This window comes from Ambystoma mexicanum, chromosome 3p (assembly GCF_040938575.1).
Source record: "Ambystoma mexicanum isolate Mex_15411 chromosome 3p, UKY_AmexF1_1, whole genome shotgun sequence".
In the NCBI taxonomy this organism is placed as follows: domain Eukaryota; kingdom Metazoa; phylum Chordata; class Amphibia; order Caudata; family Ambystomatidae; genus Ambystoma; species Ambystoma mexicanum.
In genome coordinates this window covers 649,738,021-649,756,548 of record NC_090925.1, presented here as the reverse complement: position 1 = coordinate 649,756,548, position 18,528 = coordinate 649,738,021, and the positions used below count along the sequence as shown (strand labels likewise).

The 18,528-nt window shown below is 48.8% G+C and overlaps 1 protein-coding gene across 5 annotated transcripts in view; it reads left to right on the top strand.

Annotated features, from left to right (window-relative positions):
- Nucleotides 1–18,528, top strand: part of FBXO38 (F-box protein 38) — a 1,054,306-nt gene that overhangs the window by 227,038 nt on the left and 808,740 nt on the right. The window lies entirely within an intron of this gene.

Sequence of the window (18,528 nt, the reverse complement as noted above, 5' to 3'; positions counted from 1 at the left end):
TTTATGAAGCAAGGATCTCTCAATGCTTAGACTATTATAAGCCTGCTTCTACTAAAATCTGCCTAAAATCATTTTTCCCTTTGGAAGTATGGGTTATTTTCTCTTTTTTACCGTAGCATCGTACAGATGTAAGTGCCTTCGGTGATGGGTAAAACTCTAAAAAGAGGCCCATGATTTATGAATTGTCTGTCTTCTGGACTTGAACAATTTGTATTTTGTTATTTATATAATGCCTAAGCGCTTCACAGGATAAAACAGTAAAGCGAAAGGGAAGATGGAGACCTGTGTAAGGAAGGCATGGTATGAAACAGTAAGATAGACACAAGTGATCACAGTTAAGGGTGTTTATTGCACTTCAATTGGGTTTGAAAAACGCCTAGCTAATCCTAAATCTAAAGATGGGAGCAAACTACGACCATCAAATAATAACGCAGTCCGAGTAGAGTCTGTCAAATTAAAAGGGCCTATATTAATACACCTATTGCCAATAGTTATTTCTAATTACAAATAGTGAGGGAAACAATGTTATGCAAAACGCAATGTGTTAAAGAAATGTTATGACAGGATATTCAAGCCATTGCCTTCCCTTCCCCACGTTTTCAGCACAGGACAAGGCGGCACACTAGAGCTTAGCCTTCTGGGCCAATGTCTCTTTGGCATTCAAAGTCTCTTATTTCAGTGGGCCTGCTGCAACATGACGAGCATTAAAGTTCCTTTCGTCTTTTGGATTTCACATACACAACTACTCGGATGATTTTCTGTTCACCCCAGGTATCCCTGCGCCAGGTTCAGACCCACTTTAACACAAAACCTTCAATTGGTCTCCCTCTGACGGGCTCAGACCAAATTTATCTACTTTTACAAGCGTTATTTACTTCATCAAAATTGAAGACTTTCGACTGTGCGCAGGAGTTTGCTCGACCCGTTGCGGGACCACTTTGCTTCACAATTACTCTTTCTTTTCTTGATATAATCTTTCTCCAGCATGGAGTCTGGCATGGATTCATATGCTTGTGAATATTTCCTGTCGTCAAGCTGGGAATCCTCAGTAAAAGAAAAAAAAAACAGTTTCAGTTTTGTTTATCAACTGTCTAAACCAATCACTGAGGTCTGGGTCATACTGCCCCTAGCCAATGACTGCCCTCTACTTAAGACCCTCCTCTGACAGCCATCTTCAGATTTTTACTGCATGTTCAAGTGTTGGGAGTCCTCTTGCTTAGCTCCGAGAGGTTTCTGCGTTTTTTTTTTCTCGCTTTTTCGGTAGAACAGTCTTATTTTGCTCCATAATCTACTCATCTGATTAACGGGGATCATCGTTGAGTGTTTCTTCTTGGAGGCTTCCAGAAGACCATCAGGCCTACACCGCAACGGACCATGTCGGAGAAGGATGGCGCTTCCCTCTTCAAGCTCTGCGCCAGCTGCGGTTTACGTAATGTGTTCACGGATGACCTAAACCTTGCATTGCCTGCACACGACGCACAAAGAAGAAGATTGTGATAACTTCCGTGGCTTCACCAAACGCACAATGAAAGATGGACACGTCCAGCTGACGATGTGGCTTAAGGCCAGGGCCTCTAGCCCAGGTGGTTATCGGGGGCAGGCCGCATCCGGCTACAGCCAGCCAGAGTGGGCTTCTAAGATCTTTGAGGGCGCTCCATCCATGGGGGTCCAAAACCAGGCCAAGCACTGCAAGTCTGCTTCCGACGGGGACTTCGCGCAAGCAGGACCCACGGCGGAATGGGCGCATTCATAGTCTGTCTGCCTCGGTCTCCAGTCACCGCTCCAGCTCCTCATCCAAGAGAAAGTCAGCTACCCCAGTGAAGCTGCGGGAGGGATTGGAGTAGGCTAAGCAGGACAAGGTGGCCGACCTGCCTGTGAAGGCCCAGATGGCCCAGGCCAAATGGTCTTCCTCTATCAAATTGGTGGTGGCTTTCCCTTTCCAAGGCAAAAAGGGCGGACCCAGACCACGGTCCACCCGGTGATGGCCAAAGTGACTCTTCCTGCCAGGCGACAGGCCAATAGAGAAGACTTCGGAGAAGCGGATGCCAGACCTCAGCCCGGGACTGAACTTCAGGACCCGAAGAAGAGGGGGCAGCGAAGAACTCCAGACCTTTCTTTGTCGGAGGAGATAGTCTCCGTCCCCACCATACATGGGGTGGCAATGACGACAAGAAATTTGGCTGCTTCGGCAAACTTTTTCAGCAGAGGGCGCCCTGCGTCAATGGCGTCGAGTTGGTGTCCCTCAAAGTCCTCCGTTGAGGGTGATGATATCAGTTCTGTTTTTCCGGAAACATGAATGCTTCGTGAGTATCTCGACACGCCTCGTACTTGAAAAGTATATTTCTAACTCTGTATCGTATTACTTACTCGTTATATCTTCGTCATCTACACCATCGACGCCTCAGTCCGGTTTCAAGAAATGTAAGAACTTTGGCTTGAAGATGTCCATAACTGACCCGCATAGAGTTTGTCTGTGATGCCTCAGCAAGGGCCACGCAACTAATACTTGTTCCGAATGTCAATCCATGGCAGGAAAGGCCTGGAGGGAATGAAGGGGGAAGCTCCAGGTAGGAAAAGTTTCCAAACCCCATAAGTCCCGACCTGCTAGGACTTCGACCAATGAGTCGATGGGCCTCTTAGTCAGACGTTTCCCCCGAGATGGTGGCATGTCGTCCAAAAAGTCTACACCCGTAGAATGGGAAGCTTTCTGTATGGAAATGCTGAAGATCTTTGAAAAACCAGGTCCTGCTCTGACCGCGCCTTCTTTGGAAGCCGGGAAGGAGATGTCTCGGCCTAAAACTCACGTGCCTTCGAGCCCTCAAGCCCGAGTAAACGGCGTGATCCTCATAGTAGCCCCTCGAGGCATCGATCGGAAAAGATATCCAAGGATCATTCAAGACAGGGGGAGAGATCGAGATTGTCAACGCCATCGAAGCTGTTGGTGGCGTTGGTGCCCATCGGGTCCTCTACCTCTATTAAGCCGTCGATGCCATTGACGTCATCGGCGATGCCAGCTGTGCCAATTTTGCCAGCTCAGCCACCAGTGCCTATTGAACCTCCCAAAAAGGCACTAACATTGTCTAAGCCATTGGGTTCCAAACCAGAGAAGATGTATACTCCTCTGCCAAAAAAGGATTTTTTCAAGTCCTTCACTTCCATTTTTGAGGAGAAAGGGCGCTCAGATGAGGTGAATGCTCCTTTTGGCTTTAGTACGGCACACCAAATGTGCCAGAATGCCTTAGAGGAGAGTAAAATGCAAGATCTCTGACAACTTGCACAATGCTAGTGCTATTGACACCTCTCCTAAACTGGAGTCCGGCAAACCAGGGGAGCATGCGGACTCCTCGTACAGACAGCTCATAATCTAAGGTTGTCGAATACTTGGGTTGGTTGAGACCTCCAGCCCCATATGATCAGGATAATCTGACTGACATTCTGGCCAAAGGTCCACATTCTGGACAAGGGTCCACCTACTGATCCGGTCTTGCCTTTCCATGTGGCACTTCAAAAAAGGGTGGCCAGGAATTGGGAGACTCCGGAAACTAATCCGGCAGTTGATAAATTCTCACAAAGAAATCCACCCCTCCAGTAGCGACCCTGGCTACCTGTCCAAACACCCCACTCCCGAGAGTCTGTTGGTGCAGGCAGCTACGGCTACCACAAAACAGGCAGTGTACCCTACCATCCCTCCTGATGGGGATGATCAGTGCGTAGATGGATGGGCGAGAAAGGTATTTTCTGTAGCGAGCATGGCACTAAAATCTGGCAACTCCACTTGTGCCCTTGCAAAATTTTCGTACACTCTGTGGGAGTGCATTTCTATGGCAGCAGAGCATGTTCCCAAAGAGGAGGAAAGGGACGGCTTCCTGGCTATAGTTGATGAATGCATGGAAGCCATGTGCAAGTCCCTTCAATCTGGATTGGATTCTGCAGATAGCATCAGTAGGTCCATGGCTACCAGCACCGTGATGCGCAGATTTGTGTGGTTGCGAAAGTTGGATTTTACACCTGATGTGCACCCTAGACTTCTCAACATGCCTTTTGTAAGTCTCGTATTTTTGGCAGCAAGTCTGACGAGAGCCTTGAAGTTGCAGACCTCGAAGGCGACAGCCAAGTCTTTAGGCGCCGCTGTTAGGCAGCCTTAGCCTTTTCGTGCTAGCAGGCAACCTTAGCCTTTTCGTGCTAGCGGGCAACCTTGCAGAGGTAGATATTTTCGCAACCACTCGTGATTTGGAAGGGCGAGTGGAATGGCTAGTCAAAGAGGCCGAAGAAAGTTTCCTCGTTGTGGACGAGGTAGAGGTGCCAAGCCAGCTCAAACAGCAGTCTCTTTACCATCAGCCGCTGCAACAGCCGCTTCAAAACCACTCTATGGGCTTAAGTCACAATTCGCCAGTTGGGGGCAGGCTGTCTCAGCATCTGTAAGAATGGTGACACATTATTTCCGATGCTTGGGTTCTTGAAACAATAGTCCACGGTTACTGCCTTGCTTTTCCATTTTAATTTGGTTTTTATTAAGGTTTTCAAAAACATTTCACACAATACAACATTGTTTGGCGTATATTATGAGCATCTTCTTTTCGTTCCCCTTCTGTCCCCGAACAACCCCTCATTACCTACACTACAATTCCCTTAACTCCGTCTCTCCCCCCCTTCCCCTGTGCAACAGAGTCTTCCCCCAGCGTTTATCGCTATCCATTGTTCTCCTGGCGGTGGTGGGTGGACAGTTTGTTTATTCGTTATCAATCAATGATTTGGCCGCCTGATTGAGGCACAGTTCTGAAATGTATTAAGGGCCTACTCGGGTGGGAGTCCTCCGAATTGTAGTTTAGTATTCTCTGAACGTGGTCAACAAGTCACCGATAGCCGGGTCCTTGATCTTTTATATAAAACAATCGGTCATATTATTAATGGAGTCTTACTTGCTCCTGTGTTCCCTCCAGCGAAAGTCGCAGAGGAGGGCACACGCCCCCAGACTGGGGGCCCAAACCTCTCGCTGACCTGGGTTGCTGTGTTGTCCTGGTGACTAGTAGGCATAGCTCTCTTAATTTATGGTAGGCGGCGTATCCTTTGTAGTGAGGACCTCACAGGTAAGCAGCTGCTGCTCCTCCAGGGGATCTGGGGCTGACTGGGGTGGACCGCCACTGACCCTTCATCTCTCTGCTTGTTGCAAGTGCTCCTTGCGAGCATAGCTGGCTCTGAAGCGTGGGGGGGGGGGCAATGTTGGATCCTTATGGCCCCAGTCGTTGACACAGTGCGGGGGCCTTCACCTCTTTGTAATGTCCGGTTCTGTAATCGAGTGGGCGAGAACATCCTGCACAGTGAAATGTGCTTCAGGGTACTGTCGGTGCACAATTGTCTCCCGCCATAGATGTCCGTGCTGGTCCTGGGCGGGGGACCGCTTCTTATCGGAGGCGTAGCGCGTCGGCCCCTCCTCACCTTGAAGCCCACCGTGGCGTGCAGGTCTCCTCTAGCAGTCTTCAAAGCAAAAGTCCTTCAACCGTTGTGACGTAGGCCGGCATCGGGCCCCCTCCGGAATCCAGCATTTACTGACAGGACATTGCAGAGTTCCATAGGTGTGGGCCGTAACAAACGCAGAATTGCTCAGCGCTGGTTATCACATACGCCGGCTGATAAATCCGTTTGTTCGAGGAAGGCCTCTGCTTTCGGTAATTCCTCAGGTTTCGACCACAAAGGTCCTACGTTTTCATTGGCACATGCATCACTTCATCTCCAGTTGTGTTGGTTGGGAGGGGGCCCGTCGCCCGCCAGGCGAGCTACTCACACATCCGCCAAGTCTCACGTAGCGGGGGCAGCACGTCTCCACAATGCCCTTTCCTCCGGCAGGGAGGTGCAGGGGGAGTCTCCCAATGCTCAGCATCAACTCGTATACTCCACTAGATCTCCCTCCTCTGGGTTTCCCACAAATCGGGCACAGTTGCTCTTGGAGGGCCCCCAGAATCCGACCAGCCCCCAGGTGATCATGGGGCAGGGCCAAGGCATCAGCACTTATGCACCGCGGTGTCATAGGCACAGTGTCACCCTTTCCTATTTCGCCCTCCGGTGCTGTTCCTTTGAGTCACGCGGTTCTCTCGTGGGGCAGAATTCACTTTCGTTTTCTGCCTCTGACAGCCTAGGCTGTTTCACTGGTGTTCCGGGCTCAATTTTCTCCCAGTATCCGCAGGGGGCAGGGGGGTGCACAACCCGTAGGTCATTCACTTCTGGGGTGGGGAGTCCTAAGTGGGGGCTCAAGCCAATTTATAGGACCCTCGGGCCAGGAACTTGCGTAGAAGCAGGCTGCATCTACTGCCTTCCTTTTCTAAAGAAGCCCCAGAACAATCCACCGGGAAATAATCTTTCAAGATTCCAGATCTGCTCCTTGTGCATGAAAATGTAACCCTGTTGGAGAAAGGCGCTATAGAACCAGTGCCTGTAGCGGAGAGGAAGAAGGGTTGGTATTCCCCATATTTTTTTATTCCCAAAAAGGACAGAGGACTGCGACCCATCTTGCACTTGAGATACTTGAACAAGTTCTTCAGAAAGGACAAATTCAAGATGGTTACTCTTTCTCAGATCCTTCAGGCCCCCGAACTCCAGGATTGGTTGGTGTCATTGGACCTTCAGGATGCTTATTTTCATGTGCAAATCCATCTCAAGCACAGAAAATACCTGAGGTTCGCAGTTGGTGGCTCGCACTTTCAGTTTTGAGTCCTGACATTCGGGTTGACCTCCACCCTGAGGGTTTTCACCAAACTGATGATGGTGGTGGTGGCAGCGAGTCTCAGGAGATTGGGGATTCACGTCTACCCTTACCTAGACGATTGGCTGATCAGGGCACGCTCTCCCGAACAAGTCCTGGATCATCTCAAGGTTACCTACCACTTTCTTCAGAATGGTCGTGTGCCTCAATTTCAAGAAGTCCCATATGTCACCTTCCCAAAAGCTTCTATACATCGGAGCTGTGGTAGATACTTCCTTGGGAAAGAGCTTGCCACCCGAGGTGTGGGCTCGAGACATTCTTCAGATGGTAACAACATTTCAGAGTACACAGAGTTTTCTGGCCTTCAGCTTTTTGAGGTTGCTCGGCCTCATGGCATCCTGCCTTTTTCTGGTGCCGGAGGCCCGCCTGAGAATGAGATCCTTTCAACGGGCTCTGAGAACACAATGGTCACAATTCTCGGGAAGGATGTCGGCCCGTCTTCAGATTCCAGCCAGAGTCTCTCAGGATTTTCTGTGGTGGGCCTGCAAGGAGAATCTTCTGAAGGGAGAACCCTTTTGGCAACCATGGTCGGCGAGAACTGTAGTGATGGACACCTTGCTCACGGGGTGTGGAGCTCACGCCAACGATCTGACCATCAGCGGTCGTTGGTCTCCATCTGATTCCAAACTACACATCAATCGTTTGAAGCTGAGAGCAATCAAACTAGCGCTGATGGCTTTCCTGCCCTTGATACGGGGAAAGCATGTCCTCATAATCACGGATAACATAGTAGCCATGCACTACCTCAACAAGAGATGAGGTGTAGGGGTCACTACCTCTGTGCAGAGAAGCAATGCAGCTCTGGTACTGGGCTATTAAAGAAAGAATCTCCCTATCAGCGGTTGACCTGGCCAGAGAGCAGGACACGGCGGCGGATGCTCTGAGCAGGCAGAGTAGTCTCCCATGAGTGGGAACTAGTTCAAGAAGTCCTTCAGTAGATCTTAACCCTTGGGAACCCCTCAAGTGGATCTGTTCGGGACCAGTGCCAACCGGAAGTGCAAGCAGTACTGCTCAAGGGAATTTCCTCCAAGAGGAGCTCTAGGAGACGCGTTCGTGGTGGACTGGGAGTTCCCACTAGTCCCTGTCATTCCTCATGTAATTAGGAGATTACGAAGTTTCAGGAAACGCATGATCCTAATTGCACCGGATTGGGCCAGGATAACCTGGTATCTGGACCTTCTGGACATGTCCATCTGTCCTCCAATGCGGCTTCCACAAAGAGAGGACCTGCTCTCGCAAGGGAAGGGTCGGATTCTCCATCCAGAGGTCAAGAATATCAACCTTCACACTTGGTTTCTTAAAGGCTGAGATATAAGGATTGCGACCTCCCGGATGATGTAATGGAGGTGCTGTTTTCGGCCAGCAGGCCAGCAACAAAATCTCTGTACTGTTGCCGTTGGAATAAGTTTTGCGACTGGTGCAGAGAAAAGAATGTTGATCCTTTTCAGTGTAACACTGCAGATGTTTTATCCTTTTTGCTTTCATTAGCACACAAAGGTCTTCAGTTTGGCACCATTAAGGGCTACTTGGCAGCGCTATCAATCTTTAAGCGCTCATCAGAAGAATGCTCCTATTTCAAGATCCTACTGGTGACTCAATTTCTTAAAGGGCTCACTAATGTGTTCCCTCCATCTCCTTTTCAGGTTCCGTTTTGGTACCTCAACCTGGTTTGAAAATGTCTGATGTGTGCCCCATTTGAACCTTTGCACACATGTCCGTTAAGGTTTTTAACCTTTAACACAATACTATTGGTTGCTATAACATCAGCACGCAGAGTGAGCGAGTTGCAGGCACTTTATTCCAAGTCACCCTTTACTGTATTACACAAGGACAGGGTTGTGTTATGGGTAAAACCCTCCTTCTTGACTGAGGTAGTTTCTGACTTTCATTTAAGTCAGATTATGCTATCAACTTTCTATCCTCTACCTCATCCTGGGAAGAAAGAGGAAAGACTCCATAGGTTGGACCCTAGGAGAGGGTTGAGTTTTTACATTTCCAGAATGTCGAAATTGAGAGTGGATGACCAGCTCTCTGTAGGGTATACAGGACACAAGCCAGGCTAGGCTATTTCCAAACAGACCTTGTCTCGGTGGAGCATCCTCATCATATCTGAATGCTATAGACTGGCAGGCAAAGTCCCTCCTGAGGGTTTACAAGCCTATTCCATTAGGGTGAATAGCTACGTCAACAGCCCTTCAAAGGGATGTCCTTATTAAAACCATATGTGATGCGGCAACCTGGTCCTCAATACACATGTTTAAGAAGCATTATTCTATGGATACTTCCCATGCTCATGATGTTGCTTTTGGTAAGGCAGTACTTTACTCTCTGCCCTTTAAGATTATCAATATAAATAAATTCTTCAATGTCCTCCAATCGTGGATACTGCTTTGGAAGTCTGGCAAAGATGAGCAATACTTAGGACACAATCCATTCAAAGAACCAGTTACTTACCAACTGGTAACGTTCTTTTGACTGGATGTTCCTCCAACGTATTCCTCATCGCCCTCCCATCCTACCCCTCTGTAGAATTTCCCATGCTATTACAGCTGCTTTAGTTCCACCTAGGCTCAGTACTGGGATGCCCATGTTTATGGGCAGTTCTGCTGCACGAGGAGTGGAAAAACAGAACTGAAGCCAACGGGCACTGTGCGTGCTACTTATAACCTCGGATGACGTCACCCTCGCCAGAGGCCTTCGAGGGACACCAACTCTTTACGCCATCGATGCAGGGCGCCCTCTGCCGAAAAATCTTTCCGAAGCAGCTGAAGCAGAACAATACATGTCAAAAATGAGGAATACGTTGGAGGAACATCCAGTCGAAAGAACGTTACCAGTTGGTAAGTAACTTGTTCTTCGGTACCAGCACTAGGAGGCGAAGAAGACTATTCTGTCAGTGCCGTTTCTGGATGACTTCTGGGACGAAGGGATGGCTCTGCTGACAAACCCTTTCTCAGCCCTGGCCAAGAAGGACTGCTGTGAAAAGAAGTATCGGGTGCCCAAGTGTCTGCTGCCCCAACCGTCGCTGAACCTGGTGGTCTCGAGTTCCTGTGTTTTGTTGTCCAAGGGAAGCTTTACCAATTCAAGGCTGTCCCTTTCGGATTGAAGTCTGCACCCAGAGTCTTCACCAAGTGCCTGGCCCCAGTGGCGGACCATCTGCGCCTACAGGGGATTCATTTGTATCCTTACCTGGACTACTGGCGCATCAGGGCCTGGTCGAGGAACATTGCTTTTGATCACACGGCGAGGACCATCCAGCTGCTGACGGACCTGGGGTTCTCTGTGAATTATTCAAAGTCCTGCTTGACTCCATCGTAGAACGTGCTGATCCTGGGATCCAGGCTCAACAGTGTCCTGCCTGGCAGCTACGTCCGAAGAAAGGCTAGTGGCCTTCTTAGGCAAGGTGCAACGGCTGTTGGCGCTGAAGATCGCCACGATGAGGACCATCAAGTCCCTGCTCGGCATGATGTAATCTTGCATATATCAGATCTGGCTATGCAGTTTGCGGATGCGGCGCTTGCAGAAATTCCTGGACGCCCGTTGGATTCAGGTGTCTGAAGGTTTCCAGGACAGGATCGTGCTCGACAAAGAGTTCTGTCGGGGTGATAAGGTGGTGGAGCGTGCGCTCCAACATCGCCAAAGGCACAGACTTCCAGAAACCCTGTACCAGGAGACAGTTAAAAAGGACGCGTCCCTGGAAGGGTGGGGAGCCCACACCGGGCATCTAAATGCAAGAGGCCTGTGGCTCCCAGATGAGAAGACGCTGTGCATCAATGTACTGGAGCTACAGACAGTGTTTTGGGCCCCCAAGTCATTGCTTCCATCCCTCAAGGGCAAACTGGTGAGGTTCTTCACAGACAATACCACGAGGATGTTTTACATCCGGATGCAAGGGGGCACCAGATCCCCAGCTCTCTCGAAAGAGACGCAGGACCTGTGGCACCGGGCCATTGCCGAGGGAATGTTCCTCATTCCGTTTCATCTGGCGGGAGTAAAGAACACTGTCGCCGACTCTCTCAGCAGGGAGCTGCACTCTTGCCACAAGTGGGAACTTCTGCAGGATCAAGTGGACAACTTTTCCATAAGTGGCAGCGACCAACACCCAGTGCCAGAGGTCTGCCAGCAGGTGAGCATGGGGGATGCATTCTCTTTCCATTGGGAAGGCCTGTTTCTGAACGCGGTCCCTCCGTTGCCTCTACTGCTACAAGTCATCGGTCACCTCCGACGGTACCGGTGCAGGATGATCCTCGTCGCACCAGCATGGCCGAGACAGATCTGGTACCCGGTGTTGGGGAGAATTCTCAAAAATGTGCCAATTCCTCCCACCTTGGAGCCCTGCAGCTCTTTTGCTAAACTTTGGGACTTTGAACCTTTCAATTCAGTGTGTTTTCCGTGTATTTCTTTTTAGTTATGGAATCTAACCAACTGCATAGGCATCATCTTTAACAAGTGTCACACAGCACCTTCAGTGCAGTGACACAGGGAAGTCTTTTAGATTTCCCATGGTTTAAATACCTTCTCTGGGATCAATTATTGTTTCCCAGAGCAGTGGAGTGAAATTGACTTCCCTTAGCTCTGTAAAAATCTAGACCCAACACACCCTATTTTACAATACAGTGCTGGAGGGGTTACTTAGTATCCCCTATGTCTAGTTACTCATGTAACAGTCAGATGTTACCCTTTCCCCTCAGAATGGCTGGTGGCAGTGATTTTACAACAAACTACCATGTTTTACCCCAACCGCAAACTGTTCGCAGCTCCGGTAACGTTAAATCGCGGGAGCCATGTTTTTCAAGATGGTGCCTGAGCCTCCTTTGTTAAAAGGGGTCCTGGTGGTCTTTTTTTTTTTTGCCATGTCTTTGTGGGAAGGTCTTTCTCGAGTCTTTCTCTGCGTGACAAGCCAGGTTTCGTCTCTTTGTTCATTCGCCTTTAGCAGGCTTCAGAAGTGAAACCCGCCTCTGGTGCCCGAGTGTCTGGGGTGGGCAGGAAGTGAGGGAGGTGCTGAAACTCCCTGTGCTTGGTCTCCTAGTTAGACCCAAATGCACTTTGTGGTGATTGGCTGGCTGACTGTCCGGCAAGGACAGCCACCCTGCTGGGTGAGTGACAGCTAGGCTGTAATGAATGGGAGAGAACTGTATAAAAGGCGAGTCCTTTGGCTTGGAAGGCAGAGTCGACCACTGGACGAAGGAACCGAAGAAGAGCTTGAAGAGGACGGCTGCTGCAACTCCTGGACCGTTGGTTTGCCCGGTGAAGCCCTGTTGCAGTGACTCCTTCCAAGTTTGCATCGACAGAGAAGCCCTTCAAAGGACGACTTCTCCCTGGTAGGACCAATCGACTCCCAAGTAAGCCACCTGGGCACCCATCTCAGAGCTGGTAGAATTTCCTCGGAGTTGCTGCAGGAAACCGTAGAGCCAGGGAGAGGGACAACTGATAGTATACGTTGCTTGTAAGCTTGCCTAAAACTTTTGGAAGCTTCTCCGAACTTCCACAAAGCAGGACTGACCAAGCCTTATTCCCCCACCCTCAGTTGAGTGCAGGACCTCAGATGTGAGGAAAGTCCACCTTGACGGCCAGGAACCACGCTTATTGCTATTTGCTGTACCGCAAGAAGCTGAAACGCAAAACAGCCACTGAAAGTAAAGTTTGCCAGTTGCCAGCTTTGACGGTACCACCACAGTGCAGGAGTCCCCCAGCGTCCTCCCTCTTGTCCCCATGACTGAGGCCCAGGAACAGTGAGATCTGCAGAGCTGTACAGGAACAAAAGTCTTCAGCTGTTACCACACAGTTCTAATTCTAGGGTCTGGAGTACTGCAAGAACTGAAGGGTTTCCTTGTTCGAGTCGTGGGTACGCTTGGGCCAAATATATTAGGAAAACATGGTAATACATACCACGACGACGTGCCTGAAATCTGTTGGACCTTCTAATAAAGTGGACAAATTGGCCTGAAAAAGTATTGGGTTGTAAATCATTGGGCAACATGAACAAGCACACAATCAGTCATTCTTTCACAAAGAATGTATGTAGAGAATAATATAACAAACACTCTATCCTCACTCTGGATGTGTAGGAAGTCCTTGCCCCAACACTGCTGCCCTTGAGCGAGTAACCATTGGGTGTCCTCCACTCTGCAGTGTAAGTTCGGAATTATCTCGTTCCTCTTGCTGATGATCGATGGCCCTGTCCATCTCGTTGACAGGTGAGGCCACACCTTTGTCGGGCTTGATGTCTGTGAGGTGGTTCCGAACACTTTTTCCCTCATGTCTGACTGCCCTTTCTGTCATCGCTTCAACTGCATAAGGACCGGTAAATGTGGGTGCGTCTTATCGAGGACTACGTTTCTTAGGAGGACAAAGTGCCCAGGAAAAACAGGTTGTTCTTTCAACAAGTCCTTTAGGTCGTTGACACTGTTAGTTTCTCCACTGGAAACATAGCCTCCCTGGTGTCGTATCGGGCGAGAGATGAGAGGCACTAGCAAACAAGGAAGTAATATAATCGAATATTTCTCATCCTAACTGCTACACTACTCTATGCATCTTTAGTACCCTAGTTGCATGCACCGTCCTGTCGCACCTCATGTGGGGTTAAATGATGGGCGGACCTGGGCTTGTTGCGCAATGCAAATAAGGGTAAGCAGTGGAGCCCTTTCTTGTTGCTCTTTGTTAGTTTTAGCAATGCTCTCCTTTAGAAGGCCATTGAGGCGTTCACACACTCAATTTGCTTGCGGGTGATGAGCACAGGAGAATTTGTGTTGAATGTCCAGCAACCTTGTGATATGCTTAAACATTTTGTTGGCGAAGTGAGGGCCATTGTCGGACCGTAGGACGTCGCACACGCCCCATTGTGGGAATACTTCCCTGGCCAGAAATGTCGCTGCCCTGAGGGCGTCAGGATGGGAACATGGGCCTGCCTCAATCCACCAAGAGAATGGGCAAACAACCACTATCGTGTAGCGGTATCCTTGGCAAACTTGGATCATGTCAACATAGAGATGTTGGAATGTACCAGCTGGGTGAGGTATGGCTCCTCTCACAACTCTCAATGTATTTTCTGCAGTGAACTGTTTGCAAATTAGGCAGTTGGTCATAAATTCAGCCACTTGCTCCACCAAATTAGGACAGAACCATGTTTCTCCAATATGGACGGTAAGCACCTCCTTCCCTGTATATGTTGGATAATGTAACTATGTCAGTGCTGTGTGCAACAATGCTAGTGGCATAACCACATTCCTTGTGTTATTCTGTCACCATAGGGCGCCTATTGGAGATGCAGTACATCCCCTCTTATTCCATATGCCTCGTTTCTCCCTGGGTTCAGCTCTATTATTTTTGTTGCTTGCAATACATTGTACCCCTCTTTGTCCTTGCATAGTCACAGGCATGTGATGAGGCCTCCATTTCCAGGAGCTCTCCAAAATAAGTGGCACACTTTGCTTCCGCGCCTGCTGCTTCATTTTCCTTTGAGACAGCATGCTCCCCTAGCATGTGCTTGGCATTTCACTATGGATATTTGCTCAGGAAAATGTATACCTTTTTATAGCCTGCCCAACAAAAGTGCATGCTGTACTGGTGACCTGCCAGCCCTCCTGAATCCCCTCCTCATTCATCGTGACAGTCCTGAGTGTACTGTGGATTTCAAGCACGCAGAATCCAAATAAATTGTCTCCTCCTTTCTTCTGCTGTGCTCCAATGCCAATATTAAGGCCTCTAATTCTGCCACCTGTGCCGAATAATGAGATTGCAATCGCGCACTAACCACTACCTCACTGGTTCCATCCTCTCTTAGCCTCACCACTGCTGTCCCTGTATGTCTGGCCCCATCTGGCTGCTCGATTGTTGATGAACCGTCATTGTAAAGCATGTCTCCCCCCTCAAGTGTGTCCTCCTGTACCTTATGGGTGTCACTGAATTCCTCTGTTTTCTGTGCAGTCATATGCATAGTCACCATCCTGTAAGATGTCAGCAAGTAAAGTTGCTGGGTTAACGAGTTTGCCCCTCATTACCTTAAGTGATGGGTTTGATAGCTACACTTCATACCCTGATGCTCTCTGTGTTGTCGGTGTGCTCTTTGGTTTCTCCAGTATTGCAAAGCGGGCATGCTCCACGTAAAGGGTGGTGCTGCACCCCATGGTAATACTTGCCGTTCTGTCCACTACGAATGCGGCAGCAGCCAAAGTTTGTTCGCACGTATAGTGTCCTCTCATAACTGGGTCAAGCTTCCCACTGTAGTATGCCAGTGGCTTGTGCCCCAAGCTTGTCTTCTGTGTCAGTACTGCTGTCATCACCACCCCATCGAATTGTGGTCTGGTGTGAGTGCTGTAGTCAAAAACCCATGCCTTGCAGTACTTGCATAACCTCAGGAATTGCTGCATCTCTCTCACTTTTGTGGGTTTTGCTGTCCTGCCTATTGCTTTCACCTGTCGGTCATTTTGGGAGATCTGTCCAATGTGTAGCACTTCTTTCTGACTATACTGTAGCTTGGCCTTGTCCATCTTGTATCGCTTGTCCGCTAACACTATCAGCTTATATACTGAGTTGTTTCTACACTTCAAATCTATGACCGTGAAACTGGTAGCTTCGCTGGAATGCTGCACAGAATTGTTGCGAGCTTATGAACCAAAGGGTATTCTGCTTCTACAATATGATTAAGAGGGTGCAAGTCCTGTATAAAATGCCATGACCCTCCCTTTTTGCTTTCTTGACTGTGTACACAGCAGTTTTGCACAGTGATTCTGATGGTATCTAGTACCTGCCCTGCTTCCCCAGTGCTGCAATTGTCTCATAAATGCCCTAGTCTGCCTCCATTGAGAGTGGGTATTGTTTGACTCTGGGTAAGATTGCTCGTGGCTTCAGCATTATCGTCACACCCTTAGCCCCCACTCCCTTCAAATGTCCCGCATTATAGGGACTAGTTTTCCATAGGATGCTGGGTACCTTGGCCAGATCCTCCTCGCAAAAGGACAGTGGTGCTTTCAACGCCATTGCCATCCTCTGCGGTACCTCTCTGTATTGTATCTTTATCCCGTATGTCGCACTAATTTCGAACACATCTCATGGTCTGATCTGTTGTCTCTGAATAGTTCTTAGTCTGTCCCTGTGGTCAACCTGTATCCTTCAGCTACAGTGATAACTGCTCGCCACGGTCACCCTGTGTCATCTGTCCTATGCACTGCTATCCACTCATCTCCCACAATCACTGCCTCCAATTCTAGTGGCACTATTGTCCCTTTTACCTCTCCAATGATATCTCTGGTCTGAACAAATACTCATTTGGAATGTGCCACATCTTCCCTTGAATCCCTGGGAGCCATGCAATCGCTAACTTGGTCCTGTATTGGAACAGCTCCTCATCCACTGGCACCTCCCTCTGTACCTTCCGTCCACAATAGGCTTGAATGATTTCCCTTATGTTGAGAAAATGTATCGCTGGTCTGGAGCACTCTATTCCCTGGTCTGTGACTGAAATCGTCATGTTAAGTTTGCTCGTAATATCTCTCCTCAGTATGTTTACAGGTGTCTGTCAAGAGTAAAGATGGGACAAAGATAAATTGTGTTCCCCTATAGAAAGGAACATATTGTCTGTGGTAGGAACCATTTCCGTAGCCCCAGAGAATCCTTGAGTATTCATGGCATCACCTGACAACCTATAGCTTCTCTGTTGGATGCAGGACTTAGTCGCCCTTGTGTCTAAAAGAAAGGAAAGGGTTTTGTCACCTATTGACACCCCAATGCGTGGTTCCTCTGCAGGGTTGGGTGTGATCGACAGGATTGAACAAAAGTCCATCTGTGGGCTGTCCTATTGAGGGTGTAAGGGCATCCCATTCCCAGAAAATGGATTGCTCCCCACCATGGTGACCCCTCCCAGGGACCTACTGGGGGTCATTGCTATAGAGTCTATGCGAGCCACTGTCCCGTCGGTTGCCTGTATGCTGCTCTGTATCTGTTACCTGCTGTGTGTTACCTCGAGTCTGGGGTGATTGCAAATACTGTGGTATGGGTGCTTCCATCTGTGGTGTCTGTGTTATGGGCTGGTGCGTCTGCGGGTGTGCGCTGGGTGTCGGTCTTAGCTGTTTCTGTGCTTGGTCCTGTGTGTAATATTCGTCCTGTTCTCCTTGAAATGTTGGCTGATACTGCACCCCCACCCATTTTGTTCCACCCCCCTGCTTCTGCACACTCTCGAAATATGCTCCATCTGCCCACACAACCAGCACTGTTGGCTCCCACTCTTGCCCTTGAAAACCCCCTGCATAATCCCCTGGGCTCTGCTGCACCTGTTGCTCATATTTTTGAAAACCCCCTTGTTTGTGATGTATCTGTGAGCTATACCGATGTCCCCTGTGTTGGCCCCCTCTTCCTCGATACCCGTGCTGCATGTGATGTGAAACGACTGTTTGAACTGTAACTGGTAGAAAACCTTGCCATGAGAGTGCTCTCCTACATTGCAACACTTGTTTCACTCGTCTGGGCAGCTGGGATCAGCTTGCTTTCCCACCACAGGTGAATGCCTATTGCCTGGTTCGGCTGCATCACGTTTTTGTAGACCACAATATCAAGCTCTTGGGTCTGCATGTATTTGGATGTATTCCCTTTTTCTGCAGCTGGTCCCTTGTCGTCTAGAGTTTGGAATGAGACTCGTTGATCTCCGCCCTTGGTTGTGAGCTTGGTCCGCGCTTCTTGCAGCCTGTTCCTGCTGCTTCTGCCTTCGTTCTGTGGCTTGAGGGCTTCTGTAATTTTCCTTAGACTTCGATTTCTACATGTTCATGTTATGCTAAGTTTCCTATAGATATAAGCATCTGCAAACTTGCTCAGGAACTCTTGTTGTCTTGCGTTCCTGTGTTACTGCGTTTGACTAATGAGAAAAATAATGAAGCTTTCACAGTATGTATATGTATCCATCCTCTAGCTATAGAACTGTGTAAGCATGTTCTTCGTGTATGCAAATGTTTGTTTGTGTAATGTGGTGCAGGGCTGCAAGTGTGCTTCGTGACTAACACTGCTATGTCGTGGTGTCACTAATGACGTCAGCACCAGGGTTGCTTAGTGCTTAATCGAGACTGTCAATTAGTATATTCTCATCCACAATCTCCGTTGTGTCCCCTATACCTGTACAGATATGCACTGGATTAGGTCTGAATGGCTGGCTGAGGGGATACCTTTCTGTGTACGTGTCGGCCAGTGGTGCACTTGGTGCTCGTCCGAGATAAGATAGGTGACTTCGAGCATTCCTGGCCTTCTCTGCTTTCCTGCTTATGGGCGTGAGGAGAGGCTTTCCTGGGACCCTCTCTTCAGGGTTCTGGAAGAATATTCCACGCAACAGTGCCTACATTTAATGACTCACTCACAAAGGTTTTAGTGTGGATGAATGGTCAAGGCTTTACTCTCAAGAAGAGCATCAAGGAAAAGAAGCTACATGGCAGCATGTAAATTAACAATATAAGGGAATTTCATAGTTCAGGAAATATGCTTTCTGTTGCTTTGGCAAAAATGGTGAAATCCACTAACTGACACACTGGTAGAACCCAACACTGTACAGTTTATACTGTGAGAAATACGTCCTTGAGCAGTGTACACGTTCAAGCAACTATCTGTGCCCGATTAGGTCTTGTTATAAACGTCCACCCATAATGAAATCCTTTCAGTGCTGTATCTTTTATAAATATTCAATACTTTGCTCGCAGCATCAGTCGCGATTGTGCTATGTGAATGGAAATGCAGGTGTTTAAGGGGGCTACCTATGTGAACCATAATGTTCCAATTAATTGTTTGCATTGTAG